Genomic DNA, 13,035 nt, shown 5'->3' with positions numbered 1-13,035 from the left:
ATCTGGTTAATTTGTTACTCACTTTTATTTAGGATTGGAACATAACCTATCCTAACTACAAACAATATTGTTAGTGGCATAAAGCCTAGTCACGAGGACGTTTTTATAATATTAGCCGGGATTACAGAGAATCAAGGCATGAAGGTTTGAACCATAGTCCTTTTACCTTTTCTGACAGGGAGTCATAGACCACCACTGCCTTTTGTCTTATATGACAATAATTATGGCCCGTAGGCACGACATCACTAATGAATGTTTTATAATTTGGCCTGTAGGCACTACATCACTAATGGATGTTTAATAAATTTGGCCCGTAGGCACTGCATCACTAATGGATGTTTAATAAATGATCATCTTTATTGATGATTTAACCCATGATTTATAAATCATTAACTTGGGCTTTGGAATCCTTAGAAGGATTCTTATACAGGAATGACGCGTGCGAATTTTTAACGAATCACATCTGCCATGAACGTTAACATGATTACAGAGGTTAACTTGGAATCTGAATCTTTTAATCAGGTCTTACCATCTTGGCCGGATCTTATAAAGACACCTGGCTAGGTTTCACTCTTAAGATTCTTTATTTAGGCAGATTCAAATTTAAAAGGAATGATTTTTGATTTATTTCATATATAATAATAACAAAAATGAAATTTATAACATAACATTCCACAAACTTCAAATAGGATTACACGCTGCCCTAAACGGGACTTTTAAATAAGTAAGTACGTACGCAGAGGTTTATGACAAAACATATCCACGCAGGGATCAAATACAAGATAGATGTCCGCGTAGGGACTAAAAGATAAGTCCGCGTAGGGACTGAAATACGATAAATGTCCACGCAGGGACTAAATTGCAAATACATCATTACATAAGGAGACTAATGGTCTCGTTTCTTCCTCCCTTTTAGTAGGTTTGCTAGGCCCTTGAGAAATCCACGATTACTCTTTCGTTCTTGTTCGAAGTCTCGTTCCACACGGTTTAAACGGTGGAGTATTTCTTCTTGCTCCGGTGGAGAAAAACGTGGCTGCTGCGACGGTTGCTGAACCAGAGGTATTGGATACCCATGAGCTGAGTAATCTGGTCTCCAAGAGGTTCCATGGAGGGCATTATAATTAGCCGCTATCACATATGGATTGGCATCATAGTTATAGTTGTAGTGCGTGTGAGTCGGCTGCTCAAACGGATTGTATGCCGTGGAAGCGCCGTACACTGGTATCGGATTGTCATATCCGAATGGTGGCGGAGGTGGTGCAACTGGTGCAGAATTCACCTCTGCAGGGTGACCAGAAGGTTCCCCTAATTGTGGTTCTTCTTCAGGCACTGACGGAAAGTGACTCGCACTCGAGTGGCGAGAGGTGCTGAAATGGAATTCCCCTCCCCGGGTAGACATCCGTGCGCCTGATCTTCTACGCCTTGGCGGATCTGGACTTACTGGTTGAACCGGTGGCGGTGGTGGTGGCGTAACTGCCACGAACCGCTAATCCTCAGAAGGATCCTGTTGTTGTTGTTGGTCGTGAGGCGAGAAATGATGTGAAGGTGTAAAGTACCAATTACATTGGTCAAACCTCGCCTGGTAGCTGTCGGGACCTTGATAGGGTGTTCCATGGAAGGATGACCCATCGGAAATCTCGATTGGATGGTTGGGAGTACCCCTTGCAGGCTCGACGGGGTCCGTATCCTCGTCCATATCCACTGCATTATCTTCAGAAAAGTGATCCTCTGGTCCTAAAGGGTTATACCCTATTGGCTCTTGGACATAATCCACCGGGTTAAACTGTCCTACGAAGAAAGGTGACGGATCGCCGTAAGAATGGTGCGAAGCAGATCGCTGGAGAGGTATAAAGGATGGTTGAGGGTTATTGGGATTGTTTTCCGAATCTGGTCCAAACGAATGACGGTATGAGGGTGTTGAGCTATGCGAGGTAGAATGTCTCGCATGTTCAAAGAGGTTTCTTCTTCTTCTTCTCTGTGGTTCTTCACTCCTTGTACTGGAAGGAGCTCGCATGTTCGAAGGTCCAGCCTCGTGATCATTGTGAGTAATGATCGTCCCTTTGCCTCTTCCTCCTCTTCCTCGTCTGATTGCAGGTGGCATATTTCCTGCTTTCAAAACTTTAAATAACAATAAACAATAAAAAGACAAATTGGAATACAAATTCGAATTTGTACTATGTTCTTGTCTAGACTCAAGTATGTGCAATTGTGTAACTGAGATTAAACACAAAGGCTAGTGTTTAATTCACTCAGTGTTGGCTCTGATACCAACCTGTCACACCCCGATTTCCACGTGTCTCACCGGTGGGCCCGGTGGGGGATTACCATGACGTAGTTGGCAACCATATAGTCAAACCACACAATTATATGAATGCACAACGAAAGCATAAAGATAAATATACTTCAACATTAACTGTAATATCAAAGTATCACCATTGTTGAAATAAAATCCACAGGGGATCAATAATAATAATAAAGTATTGTTCAACAGACTTCAGGCATTTTAAGCTTGCGAGACTTCTAATGATGCTAAGGAGAAATCCCAGCCAATTACGCATAGTACCTGCATTTAGTCTTTTTGGAAAAATACGTCAGTTTACACTGGTAAATACATTCAACTGACACTTTTGTAAAATGTTTAATAAAATTGGTTTAAATGCACAAGGCACAAACTCTTTATAACTTGGGATAATTTATAATTAGATCTTGTAAAGAATTACATGTTTACTATGCGTTCGGTCGCCCGAGTCGTGTCGGCTTAAAGTTTAATAGACACACCACACAGTATAAAACCGTGGTGGGTAAACCAATGGCTATACCTTTATAGTCATGGACATAATGCCGAGTGTACGCCTACACTCGGATGTCAGGGTCGTGGCCATTTCGTAAAATGCTGCCGAGGATATCCGGGACATGGTCATTAAGCTCGCAAAGGCGTAAAGCCAACAAAACAAGTTTTTAAACGGGTCTCATTGATAATACCCAACTACTAATGAGTTGGGGTCAATTGCCCGACCAAGCTGTATTTTAAATACCGTAACCCAAGCCCGTATAACGGAAAATAAGTTAAAAGTATTTACCTTTGCAAGTATAATTCCTTAATTGAAATAAATTGCAGATAGCATTTACTGGTCCCCTAATCTGGAACGAAGGTTTAAATTAACCTATTAGAATCCTAACGGGTCTTTAGTTTAGCCGTAGCCTAGACCGGTCAGTTTTAAAGGATAGATACGGTTTAATCGCGTGAAAGGCGAAAACCAGGAATGGAATGTGATTTTGACCCAACAAGTTTGAAGACTTGTTTTATAGGGGTATAATAATCACACTATGAATTTTGGGGTCAAAACAATATGGTTTGACCCGTTTCGGCTAGTTTATGTAAACTAGTTACATAAGTCGGACCGTGCGCGCAAAAGGCGTAACGGGTAACCGTAAGAGTCCTACACTGTTTTCCTAAGTCAATATGCCTTAAAGAGGTTGTGGTATCAGTAGGATTCCTTCCATAATGCCCGTAACAAGTTTAAGTTCACTTTATGCCCCGAAGGGGTATTTCGGTCTTTTTAAAGATTATAAAAGGGGTTTATGAGTTCTACAGGAAATCTGAGTTTCCCGGACAGCTTATGTAGTCTAAAATACTTTATTTATTATTTAAAATCAGTAGCAACTGGAATCGGGTCAAAAGACCTTGTAGAACTCAAGTTATGGCCGAAAAGGGTATATTCGGTATTTACCGAACCGTTGCCATAACCGCAGGTTATGAGCAGGTTAAAAATAATTAAAAATCTTTAAAAATCAAAAAATATTATTTACATCAGTGTATAAAAGGTTTGGTGTAGAAATCCAGGTTTAGATAGGCGTTATGCTAATTGCGCTACTAAATTACTAAAGTTTCCGTAATTTGCGCTATTTAGCATAACTCCTATTCTGGACCTCGGATTGACGTGAAATTTTAGGGACATGCTTAGAAATCAGTAACCAAGGTTATGATCCTTTCACATGTCCGAAATTCTCGTTTTAAATTAAAAAGGGCGTTACGGTCAACTTTTAAGCATTTAACGGAAAAGTGTAAAAGACTCGGACAACCAACGAACCGGTCACAGAGGGTTATACCATCATGTAACCTGACCCTAAGAGAGTCCTAAGGCATATCTATATCATACTTTAACGGGTCAGAACTGAAGTCAATGCAAAAGTCAAACTTTTGCGACTTTCGGCTCTGAACCGGGTCAAAACAGAAAAATGGTCGGATCAAACAAGCTTAGACTAGTTAATATACTTATTATCATGTTTTTTGAGTGTTTAAACAGGTTACATATCGTTTACATTACAGATTATGCATGAAATCGCAAAATGGCATTTCTGATGAGTTTTTCTAAGCACGTTTGACTCGACATTTGGACTAGTTAGAGTGGGAATCAGAGGGTGCCCTTTTAGGGGTTTAATGTCCACATGATTACCATCATATAACTATCTTTGATTCGACAAACCACTGGACCATTTGTGATTTATTGCAAAGTCAATCGTTAATTACGACGGATTGACTTTTAAGCTAAACTAAGCAAAAACTAAGCCATAAAAGGGTTGGCATACTTACAGAAGCTTGGTGCACGACTAAGGATGTTAGAAGAGTGCTTGAGAGCTCCAGAGATGACTTAGAATGCAGGTTTCAGGTGTGATTCACTTGTGTGCAATGTGGTGCCTTTTATAGTGAAAAACTAGGCTTAAGATCATTACAACACACCCTACATTGGATCATGGATGATCAGCAGGTGGCCCTGGGTGCTAGGGGGCATGTAGAGGGCGCCCATGCTTCATTAATTGCTCAAATGATCGTTCACAAGCTCAAACAACAAGTCTGTCCAAAGTTTCTGCATCTGGGACTCGTACGCGGCCCGCATTAGGATTCAGGCTACATGCACGCGGGCCGCCTGAATCTTCATGTTAGGAAACGTATCCACAGGTGGCTCGCGGCCCGCATTAACTTGCTTGTTTCACTCAGGCGGGCCGCTTGAGGCCTGAATTTCAAGATTTTTCAAATCTTTTGTAATGATTAACTTGACCTTTCGGTTTTGAAGGGGTAACTTTGCGATTTGGCCCTCGATTATTTACAATGAAGGGCCTCGTGACTTTTACCCGCACTGTTAAGTCCCCAGTTAGTTTAATTACTATCCAAAAAGCCTTAACTTTTATTGTTGACGCTTTTAACCCCTCGCCTACAAATTTGATCATAACTTTCTCGTTTTAAAACGGAACTTCGCGAAATTTATATAGTATATTCTATTGAGCGTATTTTACTGTTACAAAGCCTCGGGTTCGTCAAAGGGTCACTCAGAGGTATAAATTAAACATGTTGACACAATTAACCCCTGCAGCTCGTAATCTCTCACTTTCTCCCGTGTTTCGCTCCGTACGATCCATGATTTATTCGTTTGAAGGTACGAGCATCATTTAGGGTTACTATACAGTATATTTACCCTTCGTTGACATTTATAACCCTCGAATTTACATACTTTCAAGGTTTGTCAACTTTAGTCCTTTATTTAATATTTAATGCCACGTGTAAACTCATGACACGTGTTAACACATTATTGGACAAAATTTCGAGGTGTTACAGTATAAGTCTCGTATAGGTTTCCTATAGGTCTTGTATATGCATATAGGATTAGACGGGACCTAAACCATACCTACACGATACGATATCACACTTATAGGCTTATACGAGGTTAATACGTGACCTAAACCACACCTATACGATACGATATCACACTTATAGGCTTATACAAGGTCCATACGTGACCTATACGACGCTATATGATACGATATCACACTTATAGGCTTATACGAGGTCAATACTTGACCTATACTACGTTATACGATACGATATCACACTTATAGGCTTATACTAGGTCAATACGTGACCTATACTACCCCCATACGATACGATATCGCACTTATAGGCTTATACGAGGTCAATACGTGACCTATACAACGCCATACGATACGATATCACACTTATTGGCTTATACGAGGTCAATACGTGACCTATACTACGTTATACGATACGATATCACACTTATAGGCTTATACGAGGCCAATACGTGACCTATACTACACCTATACGATACGATACGATACGATATCACACTTATAGGCTTATACGAGGTTAATACGTGACCTATACGACGCTATACGATACGATATCACACTTATAGGCTTATACGAAGTCAATACGTGACATATACTACGTTATACGATACAATATCACACTTATAGGCTTATACGACGTCAATACGTGACCTATACTACACCTATACGACACGATATCTCACTTATAGGCTTATACGAGGTCAATACGGGACCTAAACCACACCTATACGATACGATATCACACTTATAGGCTTATACGAGGTCAATACGGGACCTAATATTTGTATTATTTTTAGTTATTATAATTCATAATATTTGTATTATTTTTAATAATATTGTTTTTTTTATAAATAAACATGGAAATACCCCAAAATACACACAATTAATTTACTTTTTTTTTTATAAATAAACAAAGAATACAGAATAAAAAAAATACAAAAATGGAGCTTTATATACGCTCCTTAGAGGTCTCTACACATCGGATGAGACAAAAATGACACAACTACGCTTGTATTTGGCTTCGTATAGCCTCAACAAAAGGGTATAAAAGACATTTTCAGACCTTTATATACGCTCCTTAGAGGCCTATACGCAGCGTATTTAAACTTTGTGAAAAAATGATTCCTCAAACCTACCAAAATGACTCAAAAAAATTTAATGGTTTATATACGCTGCGTATAGACCTATACGCAGCGTATATAACCCTTGTTTTCTGTGCAATGATTGCTGATAAGGCTCTGAAGTCCATGGTTTATATACGCTGAGTATAGCTCTATACGCAGCGTATAGAGGTAACCCTATACGCAGCGTATAGAGGTAACCCTATACGCAGCGTATAGAGGTAACCCTAGGTGTGCAGATAGACAAACTGGGTGTGCAGATAGTTAAGGCCTAAAAGAATTTGAAAACCAAATATGACAATATGACAACGGAGGAAGCGTTTGAAAGTACATTTAGCTAGTTGCACTAATGATGGTCTAATTTTATTGTTTGGGTATTATTATTAACGGTATTTACATATTTTATATAATTTGTTCCTAAGTAAATTGGATCATCCTACCATACACAAACATTTTCCTGTTGAAGACTGAAAATTCCATGCAGATCCCTTGCATTTATATATGATGTACAACCCTTAGATACCTAAAGTACGAGGTTAATCAAAACTGGCTTTGTAGTTAATATGTATAGATGCATGCACCATGCATGTGTGAATGAAAGTCAGACATCTCCAAGGCATAATAGACGTGGCAAGGCTCAAACACAAAGGACATGTGTGGAATGGTTTGCAAGGAGAACCAGTAGGAGTTTTAGGTCCGTTCATGGAGTGGTGTTTACGTGTACCAATCTAGAAACTAAGTCATTGTCTCGCGATGTCTCACAAAAGGTGAAGTCAGTTACAATCTATTACGGTAAACCTTTTTTTAAACACCTTGTGATTTTATTTTTGGTTTCGCTGTTTCGCATATAGACTCCTACAGGGTGTTCTTAAGATTGGTCAATAATTACTCGTACTAGTCTTCCGTTGTATTTTGAGTCGTTTAAGTTTTTTTAAAACCCATGTATGAGACCCAACATAAAGAAGATGCACTAGGCGAACATAAAGAAGATGCACTAAGTGACGAATGTGTTAGGACCAGAAACACGATTCACACAAACAATAGAACAATCTGCAGCAAGCATACACACTCACACACTCTAAATCACAAGAACAAGAACACAAGATTTATAGTGGTTCGGTCTAATCTGACCTACATCCACTCCCACAACTAGTTCTTTTCTTTATTAGGTGCTCACAAAGTTTTACAGACATGAATGAGAAGTATTTATATGGGTAACAATTAGGGCTGTTGACTTTACTACATAAACAGAGAATACTCCTGCTAGCTGCAAAAGGAGTGTAACACATAACACCCCTGCTAGATGCAGAAGGAGTGTAACAAAGAACACCTCTACTAGTCAAATCCTCCACAACCCAACAATCTCCCACTTGGAGGCTTTGACAACTTCAAACTGCACTCCATGCAACTTCATATTCATAAGTACCTCTGTAAACATTTCATCTTCACTAGTTGTGGACGGCCTTCTCATCGGTTAACGTGAAGGCCCGTTGAAGCTCTCACTGAGCTTCAACTCATCAGTCAGGACTTGTGACTCGTTCTCTGTCCCTATCGGCTCCCACTGACACGAACTGCCTGATCCTTGAACATCCTGAGAACAAACACTCTCCGAATAAAGCAGCTAATCAACTGGAGAGACTTTGAGAGCTGGAATACTGGTTCTCTTAACCCACTGTCGTCTGGTAACTCTGACTGAAGCACGACCCGTGCTCCCACTACCACGAATGCCCTTGACTGGTTTTACTGAAGCTTTTCTAGCACGTTCAACCTGAATCTGACCTGTGACTCTGGAATTGCCATCTGCAAAGCAAACCTTCTTCTGCCCACGAGATTCTGTGAACCGGATTTTGGTTTCTTCTGAAATGGGAGAGCCTCTCCCTCAGGCGATACACTGACCATGTACAATGAGCCTCTCTTCTTGCCACGTGCAATTACTAAATTTCCCTTAGTTACCTTCCACTGTCCACTACCGAACTTAACCTCGTGACCCTAATCATCCAGCTGCCCGACTGAAATAAGCATTTTCTTCAAGCCTGGAATAACTCTCACGTCTCTCAAAGTCCACGTAGATCCGACTGGAGTAACTAAGTCAATATCACCCATGCCTGTGACATCTAAGACTTCATCATTTGCAAGTCGTACCTTGCCAAAATCCCCAATTTTAAGATTCCTTAATGCTTCACTGTTGTGGGTAGCGTGAAATGAAGCACCCGAATCCATAACCCAGGAATCCACACTGCTCTCCACATTAAAGATCAAAACTTCATCATCTGAGTGGTCTACTGCAGCATTAACTTCTTTCTTATCGTTTGGTCATTGATTCCTGAAATGTCCAACCTCTTTACAGTTCCAACAGGTCACATCATTTCAAGCCCTAGACTGACTCCTCTTTCTGTTCTTGCTGCCACTACATCTGTTATTCTTCCTTCCTTTGCCAACATGCATTAAATCACCCGATGATCCACCTGAATTTCTTCTTCGGACATCTTCGCCCAGAATAAGATCCTGCATCTTCACAAACTTAAACTTGCTCATATCTGAAGAGCTCGTAATAGCAGTTACGGTTCCGGACCAACTATCGGGTAATGAGGACAATAACAGTAGGGCTTGAACCTCTACATCAAACTTGATGTTCACAGACACCAACCGAGACAATATCGAGTTTAAGTTATTGATGTGCGCTGTAACTGAATCACCTTCCCTCATCCTAGTATTCACAAGCTCTCGAATAAGATAAACCTTGTTCGCTGCAGAAGGCTTCTCATACATGTTCGATAATGCTGCCATCATTCCTCTAGCTGAGGTCTCCTTCTGGATATTGAATGCAACATTCTCCGATAGAGAAAGCGTTATCACTGCCCTGGCTTTCTTATCCAACCTATCCCAATCTGCTTGTGGCATTTTTTCTGGCCTTTCATCCTCGAGCACTACATCTAAGTCTTTCTGACAAAGTAATGCTTCAATCTGCATCTTCCACCAACCAAACTTCTTCCCGTCAAACTTTTCGATTTGCACCTTCCCGTCTTCTGCCATGATAACACAAGCATGACTAAAACGAAACTGAAATCGAAACAAATAGAAAACCAACACTGAAACAAATAGAAACAGAAAAACACCTGATTCAAGTTTCTTTGATCTTCAAACAGACGGTTTAGCACTTGTATCTCAGTACTTATCTCTTTGGTCAAAGTTGAGGGGCCTTTTTGCAAATAAGAGAAAGCTAATTTTCTCTTAAAGAAACAAAGAAAAAAAAGAACGCCCAGTTCTTTCTTCTTCCAACGACCTGCTCCCACAAACTTCACAAAATCAGGTGACCAAGGTGCAAAATCAAATCTTTGATTTTTGGAACCCTAGATGCGATATTCAGCAAGGATGGTCTTCAATTTCATAACCCTAGGCGGCGGCGGCTATTGGGTTATCGAACCCTAGTCGCAATCTGCTGAAGATGTCTTCAAATCGGAGCCTAATCGGAGTTAGGAACTGACGGCAGTGGCGGCTGTGCTAGCGGCGGCTGGTTCAGAAACCCTAGACGCTATGCCTGCGACTGTGACTGAAACCCGAGACCACGGCTTGTTCTTCAACAGGTAAGTGTTCTTCTTCACCTCTAACCTAGTTTGTGTTAATCGATCAAGAGCCTGAGCTCTTATACCAGTTGTTAGGACCAGAAACACGATTCACACAAACAATAGAACAATCTGCAGCAAGCACACCCACTCACACACTCTAAATCACAAGAACAAGAACAAGAACAAGAACACAAGATTTATAGTGGTTCGGTCTAATCTGACCTACATCCACTCCCACAACTAGTTCTTTTCTTTATTAGGTGCTCACAAAGTTTTACAGACATGAATGAGAAGTATTTATATGGGTAACAATTAGGGTTGTTGACTTTACTACATAAACAGAGAATACTCCTGCTAGCTGCAAAAGGAGTGTAACACATAACACCCCTGCTAGATGCAGAAGGAGTGTAACAAAGAACACCCCTACTAGTCAAATCCTCCACAACCCAACATAATGTCTTGATTTTAATACGTGTGTTGAATGATCGCCCCAAAAGCAAATGAGGTTAGAATCCTTTCTCTCTCTCTCTCTCTCTCTCTCTCTCTCTCTCTCTCTCTCTCTCTCCTTCTCGTCTCAATTTAATTTCCTTTTCTTTATCATTGATATTTGAACTTTACAAGTTGTTCCAGTATGGTTTCTTTCAATTTCTTTATTTACTAGTATTCTTACCCGCCGCGCGTTGCGGCGGCGTACCCGGCTCCTTCCGAACTAAATTTACATCAAAACATAAAATAGCTAGAATTTATACCATTAACAAATTCTACATTGAAGCATAGACTAACTTGAAATGTAGATATGTAGTTGCCAAGCAAAGTTTGCATCAAAAGTTGGACCAAATAAGTAATTTTGCGGTTGAAATGTCCATGATCTCATAAATCGGTGGTGGCTTGCATGCACCTTCCATTTAATTAGGTAGCAATAATATGATGAGAGAGAAGCAAAAGAACAGTATTTTAAGAAGCAACTCTATCGAAAAAAAGGTAGCAATACGCGTTTTATGATATTAAGCATAGCTAAATCAAATTGTCTACAACCTTGATTTTATTCAAAATTAAACATACCTTTGTATGGAAATATGTTGAAACCCAGTTTGTATGATGCAGAGAGGGGTTAATTACTGGAGAACGCTAGGCTTTCTGGTTCGATATAGAATCCAATAAAAGAGGACCTGTATCAATAATCTAATAAACGATCAATGAATAATCATATAAGCAGGTTGAAATTCACTAATTATGTGATTAATCATTAAGCAGGTTGGTAACATTTAAGTTAAATACAGTAAAACAATGTGGGGGGATCTGAATACTTCTAAATTTACAAATTCGGCATACCGAGCAGTCCGGGGCTTCAGGTATCTCCATAAGATCTTCACTTAAAACAGGTACTGCAACATCACTAAATGAATAAAAGAAGTCATTTTCAGATTATACCATCTGTAGGCATACTTCTAGCAATTTCGATGGTAATTTAAACAACAAAAAAATTGTGTACCCCAAGTCCCAATTAGTACCAACTTTGAAAATTTGATTCAAATCACGGCACTGCCCTTACATCCATAGTCTTCTTTTCCCTTTTTAAAATTCTTAAACCAAATATTCAAAACCCAAAACTGAAACACCCCATTCTATAATCATCTGCAAATCTCATGGTGCAATCTGAATTAGATTCAAAAGTCACTCAAATTACCCTTTTAAGTCACCGTAGTATAACAATTTTTGTTAAGAATTAGAAAGTAATATAAAATGTATAATTCAAGCAAGAAAATTGGGGGAATTCCATTACGGCAATTACCTTTTTAACTTTTAAGTGACCGTAATATAACATTTTTTGTTAACAAAACTTAGGGTTCAAGACTATTTGTGTGTGCAGGAGTGAACCAAATTTTTGACGAAAGACCACCTTGCAAAGCATTAATATGAAGACAAAAGAGAAGAAATTCATACTGACCTAATGACAGTAGCAATGATCGCAAACGGTGACAAGAGAATTAGAAAGATCTGGAAGGAGTGAAAGAAAATGATATAAGAAAAGGGTAGATGGCAAGTGATTTAAAAGAGAAGGTGTAGGTGTCAAACCACCGACCTTTCTCTTTAATATTATATAAATATGGAAATCCCTTTTTTCATCCTTTAATTGTTTACCCTACTTTAGAAAAGCATATGAATCTTTTTGTGTGGTCCAATTATCTTTTCTCTGGTTGTTCTACAAAGGGTTTGATGATGCACACCTCTTAAAGCTTGGATCTGGTGTACTTTTTTGTAACACCCCGAAATTTATAAAACTTTAAATCAGAATTATAAAGTATTAAATAAACAAGAACAAGCTAACTAGGAATCGATAACCCAGTTAGTTACGAGTCTTGTGGTGACATATAATAGGATTAAAACACCTAAACTATAAGTTAAATAAAATTGAGGGAATTAAGTTTTTAATTTGGAAACTTGAATGATTAAAAGAGAATAATTTACACCAAACACACACTTAGTGTGTGTCTGGTCGATCATAAACACAGGGGCGAACCAGAGCTCTTCCATCAAACCCTAACTTGCACTAAATTGATCAATTGAAGGCTCTAATCTGGTCTAAATCAATTTCCAAGAACAAATTAGTGATCACCTCATTAAAGGGATCATAAGGTATGCTAAATCTTGATGTTTTGATTCATCTTAAATTCTAGGTTAATTGTGAAAGTCAAATTTTA

At 39.2% G+C, this 13,035-nt stretch overlaps 1 long non-coding RNA gene across 1 annotated transcript; it reads right to left on the bottom strand.

Moving 5' to 3' along the window:
• Positions 1-2,382: 2,382 nt before the first annotated feature.
• Positions 2,383-12,369, bottom strand: LOC118489287. Its single transcript, XR_004887021.1, has 4 exons — positions 12,282-12,369; positions 11,666-11,729; positions 11,396-11,502; positions 2,383-2,574 (listed from the first exon to the last, which is right to left on the bottom strand). It is a non-coding gene; the product is annotated as an uncharacterized LOC118489287 (long non-coding RNA).
• Positions 12,370-13,035: the final 666 nt, after the last annotated feature.

This window comes from Helianthus annuus, chromosome 17 (genome assembly GCF_002127325.2).
Source record: "Helianthus annuus cultivar XRQ/B chromosome 17, HanXRQr2.0-SUNRISE, whole genome shotgun sequence".
NCBI classification, from domain to species: domain Eukaryota; kingdom Viridiplantae; phylum Streptophyta; class Magnoliopsida; order Asterales; family Asteraceae; genus Helianthus; species Helianthus annuus.
This window is presented reverse-complemented; position numbering and strand designations above follow the sequence as displayed.